The following is a 12816-nucleotide window of genomic DNA, read 5'->3' as shown; positions in this document are numbered from 1 at the left end:
AGCATAGTACATTATCACATCTTTTGTCCATATGAAAAATTAAATGTCCAGGTTTTAAGACCTTATGGCGGTACTTACCGAGAAAAGTGATTTTAATCATTTGATTAATTACTTCGGGGCATAAGTAAGGATAACAGTCTCACTTTGGGGATAACAAAATGAAAAGAAATGTGATTGATAGAAAATACAAGGACATAAACTGCAACTCTGGTCCACCAGAGGTACCCAATTATTTTTTTTTTCAAAGAAAATTTCTAGCGTTAGCACCTTAATCATTCATCATTATACAAAAGTAAGATTCGCTCTTTATCTGATTTTATCTATAAAATTGTTTGCCGCTTCACGCCACAAGAAACCCCCTTTAATCACATTTTGTCTGTTGGATATTTCATTTCTTCAGGCTTCGTGTTGAGAGATTTTCAAGTGGACATTTTATATTGTCTTTTAACATCTGCCCTCAGACAACGTATTGTAATTTCATATTTTGAATTGATTACCAAACAAATACAATACGGTGACAAGGATAAAGAATGAATAGAAAGAACGATGATTTTGTTGATTAAGGTTTTCCTAAATCTTTTAAATGTGGACTCGAGAAGTTCGTCCCTCATCAAAAGACGCCGGCATTCAAGAGAATTGGTATTTACACAAGTGCTTAGTATAGAATAATTATGTCTAATCCTTTTTAGCTTGTTTTCTTACGAAAAAGGTTTTGTTCTTTAGAAGTGCTTGGCAAACAATGTTGGTCTCTATCATATTGACTACCCAGAGAAGATGAGTGTAATGGAGGTGGATGAAGAGAGATGAGGTGTTATTTTAGACTTCTTTCAAGCACCAGTGTTTGATTTTCCAATTAACTGCATTCTTAGTGATGGAAATTCATCATTATTTTCTAATAAGACCTTGCCATGAATAATATATCAATGTTTTTTTTTCAAGTTGAAGTTTACTGCTATGCCCCAGTTTCTACGGTCCCTAGTGAATATCTAGACATTATATTTCCGGGAGTAACATTGAGAAGTGGTGTAGTAAATCTAGTTTTGCTCGAGTGACACTTCTTCTAGACAAATATCTGTTAAAAGTGTTAACTTAACCCAGGCTTTTAGACTCACAAAAATTATCCCTTTCTTTAGTGATGACCACAACATAGTAGGTGGAGCTTCTACTCACTAAATCATATTTCATACACCCATAAAGACGTAACCAACTGTCGGTATGTATGTGCATCTGTTGTCAACAGGTCTTACAATAACCTAAAACGATTCTACATTTTTTTTTTAAATTGTTTGTAAATCCCCATTTTTTTGTTTCTTTCCGATTTTCTGTTTATGACTTTTAACACAGTAAGGGAACAGATATACCATTTGGTTAAGCCCAACTCTTTCTTTGTCTACTGGTGTTTAGAAATTGTGCTTTTGAATATCGGGTACAGAGAGATATTAACATACTACAAGAAACGCACCCGTCTTTAAAAGTGGCGCACTACGTACAGAACGTGACTATGAATAATATTATTAAGGAGAATTGGAATTTTCTTCCTACAGATAAAGAAAGCGTGTCAGGAAATAAAATACAGATAATTTCCATCTTAATTCAAGCTGAAGCAACTAGAAGAATCAACAATAATTATATAACAATGAGAAGCTCAATTACTCAGGAAAAATTGAGACTGTTAACTGTGGGTAATATGATTTTTTATCAATATTTCCAATTATAAAATCTTTTCTTAACTTTAAAACAAATATCTTGGCGATGCATTCATTGGTAATAGGAGCATATTCAATTTAAACTTTAATTAAATCTCTCATTCTACATGATAACTATGGTTCAAATTTCAAATTGAAGCAATCAAATATAAAACAATAAAGAATACCAATATGTCTGAGGCTAAGACGATATTTTCTTACTCTCGTTCTTGGATCATTACTGGAGCCTCTTAATTGATATATACTTTTTTGTTCAAAATTTGATCGGCACTAAAGCTAATACGAATTATATTTTATACGGTTTTTCCAAAAACCTGTAACGGTGTTCGTTTTCAAGTGGGTATGACAAATACCCAACCATTTGATTCCTTATTACTAACTTTTGAGCGTAGAATAGGATTTAAAAGAAGACAAAATTTGATTTTAAATAATTTCAATTGCACATATATGATGATTCCAATTTAAACCATTTGAACTTTTCTTTTGGATTTAGATCGTAAACGGTTTTTTTAAGTTTGTATGCAACAGCAGTTTTTCTGTCAACTCGGAACCTAGAAAGATTTTTTTACCTAGAACCTGCTTCAATGTAATTAGTTGTTGCAATATTGTTAACAAACTGATTGATTTCTAGTAAGAATTCGTCATTTATTGTCCAATATCCTTTCTGGTTTTATCTAGCAAAGCTGATTGCGTCTTTCATACAAAAAGAAGTTTTTATGAAATAAAACCATTATAAATCACACTTACGGTACCTCGCAACCAAGAAAGGCTTTGAAAAGTTCTATTCAGAACTTTGCGTTTGTCACTTAAGTAGAAGAAAAGTATTTCCTTTGTACGCTCTTGAAATAGAAATTGCCTATTGAAGGAGAAAATGTCGGTTTATTACCTGTTTTGTTCAAATCTGAATGCAAAATGAAACAGAACTAAAGCCATGTATCGGCTATAAAGAAAAGCATTAGTGGGAGATGTGCGGACTACTGTAAAGATTATTAAATCGTAAGCTTAATTCACACAGTACAAGTCATTAATCTTACAAACCTATTGTTTCCTTTTGGGTAAAACTTCTTGAAAACGGCTGATCGGAATATGTAAGCCACTTGACGAATAAAGCAGAGACAGAGGTTTAAAGATAAGTAATCAATAGTCACCTACTTGTTTGAAGCTTAATACACACGTGAATCCTTTGTATACACGTTTACCAAAATTATCCTAAGGGCTCTGAGCATGGTCATTTTATATCATTTAGCATATCGCAACCGTTTAAAATAAATTCAATGAAACGCCAATAGCGTTTGTTTGTTTTTGTTTGTTTTCATTTGGGTGTTTTTTTTCCATCTAGCTCATAAAGATACTGAACAAAGATTTTAAAACAACATATTAAAAGTTAACTTGTGTAATATTGGTTTTGATCAAAAGCTTTATCATAAGTTCAACTTCCACATTCAATTAAAAGAATGAAAAAAAAATTACAAAACTTTAACGAATAACAGAATCACGCCAACCGTTTTTTTTTTTTTTTTTTTAAATATTTTACCATATCATCATACAGTTTACAATGGAAAGAATCATATAAACGACACTTTCAGTTCCGTCACAACAGCTGTCCAATAGCTAGAAGATAAGTAATAATAATAATGATAATCTTTCGACAAGCGATTTCTCATATCTACTAACATCTGCATTTATTATTAGCAATTACAGATTGATCTGCCCCGAAGGTTCTAGAACAACAACTGGAGACAGTGGAAACGTCATATGTTACGATCATTATCACTTATTGTCAACGGTGTAAATGATCGCGGAGGCACTGCTGTTTCTGTGCCATGAGCATTTTGATACATCTGAGACAATGGTATATCTTCAATCTATGTGTCTATATCGGTGTTTTAACGGGTAATGTCTCAATAAGTACGTCCAATGCGCAAAGACAACTTCTTAAAACCAAGGCAGTTACCAATTTTAAGGATGGTCTAGACATGTGTCTCGTAATTTACGAATAAAAAAATATCTAGTATATATTCCCAAGTATTTACCCTATTTACAGTTTTTGACGAATAAATTTATCTTAAGGTTTAAAAGAACTAATTAGGCAATAAGGGTCAGAGAATCAGAATTAATATTATTCTGGTTTTTATTTGCTAATGAATGGTAGAAGGAATAAGACTTGAGAATCTAACTTAATAGTAAATCCCACTATAAATGAAAATGATGACAAACTTTGACGTATCTCCTCTCAATCAACACATATCACATTTCGTCCACACGTTTTACGGATTTTCATCTTATTGACAACAATAAGCGTTTCTTTTAGCATATGTCGTGAGACAGGAGTCATTTTTGCGAATGGAAAGGTGTCAAACCTACAGACAAAAGTAAATTTGTTTCTACGCCAACTCCCTGTCCAGTCGGCCATTGTCTTGAATAATAGATGGACATCTTTACATTTTATCGATACATTTATCATTAGGCATTCATTACACATCAAGTATCCTCTTACTTTCCATATTTTGCAATATCATATTTCAAGCGCTAAAATGATTAGCCAAAGGATCATTAAACAGATAAAATATCTGGACAGGGTCGGGACATTATTTGGCGAAAGATTATTGTCATAAATTTCATTCCTTTATTCCAATTTCTTTAAACCGGTCATTTTAGGTAATACAGAGACCCTCGTTGAGCTTGAATTCTAGACCCATCAATGATCACCGGAATTACAGAAAGTAAGCCAGAGTATGGAATATTAATCTACATTTCTTTGAAAAGAAAGTGATTTAAAATGAACAACAAAACCATGCAAAAACAAAACCCAGTTGAAATGGATTATTTTGAGATATTTTTATGTACAGATTTGAATTTAGCAATTTAAATGTTATTATAACTATAATAATAACATTTGAATTACAAAATTCAATTTTTTATTTAACAATTACAACGACCATACGGATTGATCTGTTTTATATTCCAACAAAGAAGGTCACTGGAATTATTCTATATTGATAAGTGGCGACTGTAAAATGCAATTTCAAACTAAAGCTGGTGTGACGGTTCCGTGATTTCTTTTATTCGTTTGCGATTCACACGAAAGAAGTTAACCATGTCATATTTGATGAAGTTTTGTATGAGGCTCAGAATGACTCAAACATATCATCCTTATAAATATATTCATGGAAATAATTATTTTAGGACCTCCATAATTTGATTTTAGGATCTTATCAAATGTTTCTGGACCTCCACAATTCGATTTCAGGAACTCCACAATTTTATATTACGACCTCCTGAATATATAATTGTAGTTTCTGAAATTGAATTAATTCAGGAGGTCCATAAACCACATTGTGGATCTCATTCAATCAAATTTTAGAGGTTCATAAATAATGACCGGAAATGTAAATGTTCCTTGACGCCTAATTTGAGAAGGTTTAAATTAAAACAAAAATAACTAAATTGTAAGTAACCCCACAACTTCCTTAAATGGGATTTTCACCATAATGTATTGCTATTTTCTACATAAGTTCGGCTGGTTGATATCTGAGCGGAAGAAACTACAGAATTTATTTTACATTTGAACATCAATCGGTTTAATCTATATGGCAAACCATTTTATATTTAATCGACATTTAAGAAATTTCATATAATATATCAGATTTCCTATACATTATATTTATATAAGATATTTCATATAATATATCTCATATATAATAAAACATGTCTTTATTAAAAATATAAGATATATCATATACTACTTTATATACCTTTCATATCAATCAGGGGTGGAATTCTCGAAGCTATACTAAGATACATCCTAAGACCAACTTAAGGATGGAGTTAGGATCATCTTATGACAATGTTAGGTTGCGACTCGAAGCTATCTCATGTGAGTGAATTAAAAAAAAACGATTGAAGTTATTGATTTCGACTGTTACATCAGATATCTTGAAGACACTCTTAGAATATATATCTCATGTTATTTAAGATATCTTATTTATGTTGAATCAAATACCTTAACGTATGAGATAATGTTTCATAATGTACCTGATATATCACTTTAGATATCTTAAATGTCGAATACATTTGTAAATATGAAAACGGCTTGCCATAAATCCACTGTTTACTCCTGTCATGAGTTACAAACTTGTTTCGTGGTGTTAATCAAGGGTCAAATATGTCAACATTATGACTCTAGTGAACTTCTTAATCGATTGTTGTATAAAGATCGGTGTCTTCCCATTTATCCAACTTTTGAAAATTAGGTATTCCCATTTATCCAACTTAAATTTTGTTCACCTGTTGGCTTGTTTATTTAAGAGATTAAAAGGTGTCTTCACAAAATTTAACAATAAATATATTCTGATGAATAATTTGGTCTTAGTTTCTTAGCTTACCCAGAGACCATAACCACCCACCATCAGATGCAGATGTAAAGTCCAAACTCTTCATGGCACACCAACTGTCTGTAAATCCTCCTTGTACAGAGAGAGAAACAGATGTCCCACAACAACCAAAGAACAGACAAGACATAGACCTGCAAAATGAATGGAGAGAAACTACTGCTGGTACATCGAATCAACATTTATTTTTTTTATTCAATAAAGACCTTGATATTGATTTAAATAATAGAAACAACAATTTCTAAGCATTAAAAACTAAAAAAAAACTGAATGAACAAAAAAGAAAATGAAACATAAATATGTGAATTTTAGTAAGCTTATTCATGGAGATCAATGAAAAAGAATATATATGTAATATTAGGTCATTTTTTTTGTATTTTTAATTTTTTATAACTGTACCTACCAAATGAATCAACTTAGATTACACAAATACTAAAATCATTTCTATTTAAAACATTAAATATTTATTTTTTTTTATTTTCTCTTCCAGGTCATGACTTCTTACTCTCTGATGATGGCGACAACGACAAGATCTTTGGTACCACAGAAAACCTGAACTACCTTAGCCAAGCAACTACGATCTTTGCCGACGGAACTTTTTACGCAAGTCCAGTACAGTTCAAACAGATCTACACTATTCACGCTCTCATTGAGGGAGAGATGTACCCACTCATCTTCTCGTTCCTTCCTAACAAGAACGAAGAAACCTACCGAACAATGTTCACCACTGTCAGACAACTAGCAATCGACAACAACACACCACTCAGATGTCATTTCAGGGTTGAATCAGGAGCAAAGAACACAGCTGAGACAGTGTTTCCAAACTCGAACATCCAAGGTTGTCACTACACTCAAAGAAGGGTACAGAAACTTGGACTTACTACTGCATACAAGTACAACCCAGCTGTCCATCAACACATCCGACGTGCATCAGCTCTTCCGTTAGTACCACTCGACCAAGTAAAAGAAGTCTGGTTCCACGCTATTGACGACTACGAAACAGATGATCCGAAAATCACGAGTTTCAATGATTATGTCACGGAAAGATGGGTAGAGTCGGCACCAGAGAAATGGAACCAATACTCAACAGAGGGACCCCGTACTACAAACCACATAGAAGGCTTGCACCACAAACTAAACAACCAATTGTCCAAGGTACATCCTAACCTTTACTTGATCATCAGCAAACTACAAAAGACCGAAGCTGCAAATGAAATTAAACTGGTATAGTACGCTGCAGGAGGTAAACGAAAGGTCAGAAAGCTCGAGTACCGGAACATCGACATTTTTAAAAAGTTGGATAAATGGGAATGAACCTAAAGATCACAGATTCAGATATTAATTGTTTAGAATATCCTAACAGTAGTATTGTTAACACATATTCAAAATAAACTTAATTAAACAAGTCCAAATTTATAAAGATACATTTAACATCTTTATTTCATCTACTAAATCATTAATAAAAATATTGAAGAGCAAGGGTGATAAAATACAGCCTTGCTACAGGCCTGTTTTTACATCAAACCAATCTGTCATAAGACCATTTTATTTAAACACAAGATAGTACATTAATATATATGGAAAAAATAACATTCATCATTGACACAAATATCAACTCTGATGAAAATACAAACCCGTCGGACAGTCAAAATAGTCGCACTGGTAATACACAAGGTTCCGCTCGTGGACGAAATACACACAATGGATACAGCGGGAATAGAGGGGGTCAGTACAGAGGTGTTGGCCGTGGAGGAAGATAGGTCTCATGCGGATTTTGGAACGTAAATGGTTGGAACGATAATTCGCAAAGTGATAAATTTAATCTTTTAGTGTCATGTATAAATTCCTTAGATGTGGATGTATTGGGCATAGGCGAAACTCATTTAATAGAGTGAAATGGTATTAATATTGAAGGATACCATTGGATAGGTCATAATCGTAAAAATATTCATGTGCGAGCACAATGTAGTTCTGGTGGTGTTGGTTTTTTAATTCGCATGGAAATTTGCGATGTATTTAATATTAATATTGTTGATAACAACACAGAAGGTATATTGTGGATTAAGTTACAAGATAAAGTGTGTTTTTCAAATGTTTTCTTTGTAGCATGTATATATTTGCCACCAGAAAACTCTAGTAGGGCTATAGATGGCCATGAATTTATGGAAACACTTATGACGCAAATTTACACTATCCCAAATGGTCATATGTTTTGTATATGTGGGGACTGGAATAGCCGGTGTACAGACCTTCCGGATTTCATAGAGGCTAAAAACCACTAATTCCACTTCCCATAGGCTTCTATGCTAATTTCACAATATTCAATGGCTTCTCTGGACTTTACATTAACTTTAACCTGCAGAGGACTATATATAAGCATGATTCTACATATGTCAGCTCACAATCCTCAGAATGGCATGTGGGGTTAGCAGACTTGCAGTGCAGTACTGGTCACCGGAAGTGAAGTGTCTATAAATAGCATTGGAAATCCCAGTGTTTTCACAAGATAGCGGTATATTTAGAAATCATTATGAAGATTAGGCTTCACATCACAAGAAGCAAAATGCACCTATAAAATGTACAGAAATGTTTTTCCTTTCAGAAACTGTTTACATTTTTTAAATGAGATGAGAACTTTTTTCACAGCACTATGAGGAACAGGGGTAATTTCTGTGTAGGACTATTTTTGCGTACGTTCCAAATGCTCATTGGTTGAATTGGTGGTCTGTAACCTAGAAGGGGTGGTTAAGCTACCGGAACGAAATGTGGTAGATTTTCAGCATAATTCCTATGGTACAATTTTTGCGATTTTCTTACAGATGTAAACTGTTGTATACTTAACGGTCGTAATTCATTACGTAACGATTATACATTTATCTCAACACGTGGTTGTAGTGTAGTTGATTATTGTATCGTACCGTATGAACAGTTAGAAAGGTTTACTGACTTTGATGTACATAGAGCTACAGAACTAATACAACAATCCGGTGTATCAGATAAATTTGACCTACGAAAAATGTTTCCGGATCATTCTTTATTGACATGGAATATTAATTTGAAATATTGTTACTCAGAAAATTGTATAGTACGAAAAGAAGAAACAATCCGAAAAACTAAATTTGATTTGAAGAATATACCGCAAGACTGGTTATGTAACTCGAATATTGTTAATACTATTAATGAAAACTTAACGCTTTTGGAGAATGGAGAAAAGTCAAAAGTATCGTTGGACAATTTTTATGAAAATTTTGTAAAAATTATTGAAACAGAGATGTTACAAAAACTTCAGTCTAAATCTGTTATTAGTAATGGCTATAGGAATAAACGTCGCAGATGTCAAAAGCCGTGGTGGAATGATGAGCTAACGCTTATTTGGAACGATGTGTGTAAAGCTGAAAAGGAATGGACTAAGTCACATGGGAACTGTCGAGAACGTCTACACCACATTTACATACAAAAACGTAAAACCTTCGATAAAACGTTCAGAGGGCTAAGCGTCAATATCGGCACTCGTCACAGGAGGACTTAATAAACTCTTCGAATAATCCAGAAGAATTCTGGCGCAAAATTGGTAAAATAGGGGTTGGAAATGATCGCCAAAATGTTATCCCTATGGAAGTAAATTTGAATGATGGGTCAATAAGTGACGATAAAGATATTGTTATGAATACATGGAAAGATAGTTTTTGTAATATGTTAAACCAGAATTATAGTAATTTTTCAAATATTGTTAATAGCAATGGTAGAAATGATGATTTTTTAGATAATATTATTTCTGTAGAAGAGGTTTTTAATATTTTAAGAACGGCAAAAAAACGGGAAAGCTCCTGGTATAGATCAGATTCAAATTGAATTATTAAAAAATCAAACTGCCTTGAACGCATTAACTCGTATTTTTAATGTTTGTTTTGAGTCTGGTAAAATTCCAGCTATCTGGAGTAAAGGTGTGATTACTCCTATTCCTAAATCATCTACAGCTGACCCTCGAGGTCCTATAGCATATAGGGGAATTACTTTGGCCCCAACATCATATAAAATTTATTGTGGGGTATTAAATGCCAGACTTACTGACAAATTTGAAGAATTAGAGGTTTTAAATGACGAACAAAATGGTTTCAGAAAAGGTCGCAGTACAGTCGACCATTTGTCTACATTAACAACAATAATTATTGTATATGACTCTGTAAATAGAAATATATTGTTTAGTAAACTTGAAAATATTGGTGTTAGTACAAAGATGATGAATGCTATTTTTCCACGTATATTAATGTACAATCTTGTGTAAAAATAAATGGTCTTATGACCGATTGATTTGATGTAAAAACAGGCCTGAAGCAAGGCTGTATTTAATCACCCTTGCTCTTCAATATTTTTAGTAATGATTTAGTAGATGAAATAAAGATGTTAAATGTTGGTGTAAGATTAGATGACTCTATTATTTCAGTTTTGCTATATGCAGATAATATTGTTTTGATATGTGAAAATGAAAATGACTTGCAAAGAATTTTGGACACTTTAAGTCAATGGTGTCAAAATAATGATTTGTGTGTAAATTTAACTAAGTCAAAAGTAGTTCATTTTAGACCTCAATCTGTTCAGAGAACTGATTTAAGTTTACGTTTGATAGAGAAAAGATAGAAATTGTAGATAAATATACAATTCTAGGATTAGTCATGAGTGAATTTTTGAATTACGTAGATATGGCTAAGGCTGTTGCCAAGTCTGCTAGTAGAGCTCTAGGTTTACTTATAGCTAAATATAAAGCTAATGGAGGTTTTGATTATTCTGTATTATTTGATACAATGGTTATGTCAGTTATTGAATACGGTGCCTCTATATGGGGCTGTAGAGACTTTTCATGTATTAATGCTGTAAAAAAAATAGAGCAATGCGTTTCTTTATGGGGTTCGGTAAATATACCCCAAATCTTTCACTTTATGGTGACATGGGCTGGCTGTCTTGTATAATTAAGCAGTGGTCATGTGTTTTTAGAATGTGGTCAAGATTTACAAAAATGTGTAATAATAGACTTAATAAAAAAGTCTTTTTATGGGCAAATAGAAATTGTAATAATATAATAAAGAATTGGAACATTAGAGTACATAGTAAATTTAGAGAGCTAAATGTAAACCATTTTTGTAATACAGATTTTATATTTAACAAAAGTTCTATAAATATGTTAGAAAATATAAATTTTAAGAATAAATGGTTCAATGATTTAAATAGTAATAATCATAGTAAGCTGAGAACTTACAGAATTTTTAAGCAAGGGTATGGAGTAGAACGATATTTACAAACACGTATACCTGGTAGATACAGAAGTGCTTTTTCTAAATTTCGTTGTGGTGTTGCACCATTAAAAATAGAAACTGGCAGATATGAAGGTATTTTGAGTGAAAATAGATTGTGTTTTAATAATGTATGTATGGATAATGGTAATATTGAGGATGAAAAACATGTCATTTTGCATTGTCCTGTGTATTCACATTTGAGAGAAGATATTTTTATTCGGGCTAAATCTTTTAATGACAATTTTGATAATTTAACTGATGATGAAAAATTCATATTTTATTTAGTGGTGAAAAAATGTTCTTTTATTCAGCCAAAATCTGCCATTATGTTTTATTAACTAGAAGAAATATTTTATATAGGTAATTTCTGTTAATATAATATATTAAAATGAAAATGTATATATATAGTATTTTAATTACTTATTTTAAAGTCTCTCATAACTCTTTGAAAAGAGTGGCTCTAATTTGACAACATAAAGTTTTAAATGTATATGTTTTGTATATCGATAATAATGGTATTGGACAAATGTGAACTATTAACTTTTAGAATCATATATATTGCTTTTAAATGTATATATAATATGTCAGTTAGAGGTGAGATTATAATAAAGAATTGTCTTGTCTTGTCTTGTCTACAATTCATGTATACCCAAATCAGCAATGGGTTGCAATCTTCACTTCATAGCACTTAACTTCTTATATTTTTAAAAAAAACTTGATTTGTAATTTAACTCAATTTTGACTTTCAAGAGAATTGTCACATTTAACAGAATTTGAAAAGCATTATCAACTAGATATCAAATTGGTACAAAAACATAATAAGCGACATTACACCTAAACATTTATTAATACAAAACATAAATCTTTGTTCTTCATGAAGGTGTACAGTACAGTGCAGTGCTGAACTTTTCTCCAGTTTAAAACTATTTTCATTAGAATGCTCAATTAAGCTATATAAGAACCGATGCGTACCGTAATTGACTCCGATATTATTGCAATATTGTTATCCACTATCAAGTCCCCATCACTCAGCTATTTCTAAGGCTCATTGAAAATTTGACATCAGTACGGATGGTGCTGGAGGGGTGTCGTTATAATGGGCACTCTTCACCGTAACCCATAAAATATCATTATCACCATACCAATGTAAACAGATTCAGAAATTTCATCTTTCAATTTGAAATTTAGTCATCAGGTATATAAATGGTGTTTACAATTGTTTACCATAAATTGGATAACAAAATGAAGGTTATAGACTACTTCTGATTGATACCAATGGTACCACGGAATGAGCCGTGTGAAATAATTACAACTATTTTGATTTACTTCGAATTGCTTTCTTGCTTGTGCAGACAACTTGTTCCTGAACAAGTGGTATAACAAATAAAGTGTAGATACGAAATTACGATTGCCGTTCATTAAAAAATG

The 12816-nt window shown here is 32.2% G+C and overlaps 2 pseudogenes; both read left to right on the top strand.

The window, feature by feature from the left end:
• The first annotated feature begins 5528 nt into the window (after positions 1-5528).
• On the top strand, positions 5529-7411 carry LOC148624269 (uncharacterized; annotated as a pseudogene).
• Positions 7412-10765: 3354 nt separating this feature from the next.
• On the top strand, positions 10766-11752 carry LOC148624268 (uncharacterized; annotated as a pseudogene).
• The last annotated feature ends 1064 nt before the right edge of the window (positions 11753-12816 follow it).

The sequence above is a fragment of the Perna viridis genome, chromosome 2 (genome assembly GCF_037379345.1).
Source record: "Perna viridis isolate PV_CMFRI_1.1 ecotype Kerala chromosome 2, ASM3737934v1, whole genome shotgun sequence".
NCBI classification, from domain to species: domain Eukaryota; kingdom Metazoa; phylum Mollusca; class Bivalvia; order Mytilida; family Mytilidae; genus Perna; species Perna viridis.
The sequence above is the reverse complement of the archived record's forward strand: the minus strand, read 5'-3'. Positions and strand labels throughout refer to the sequence as shown.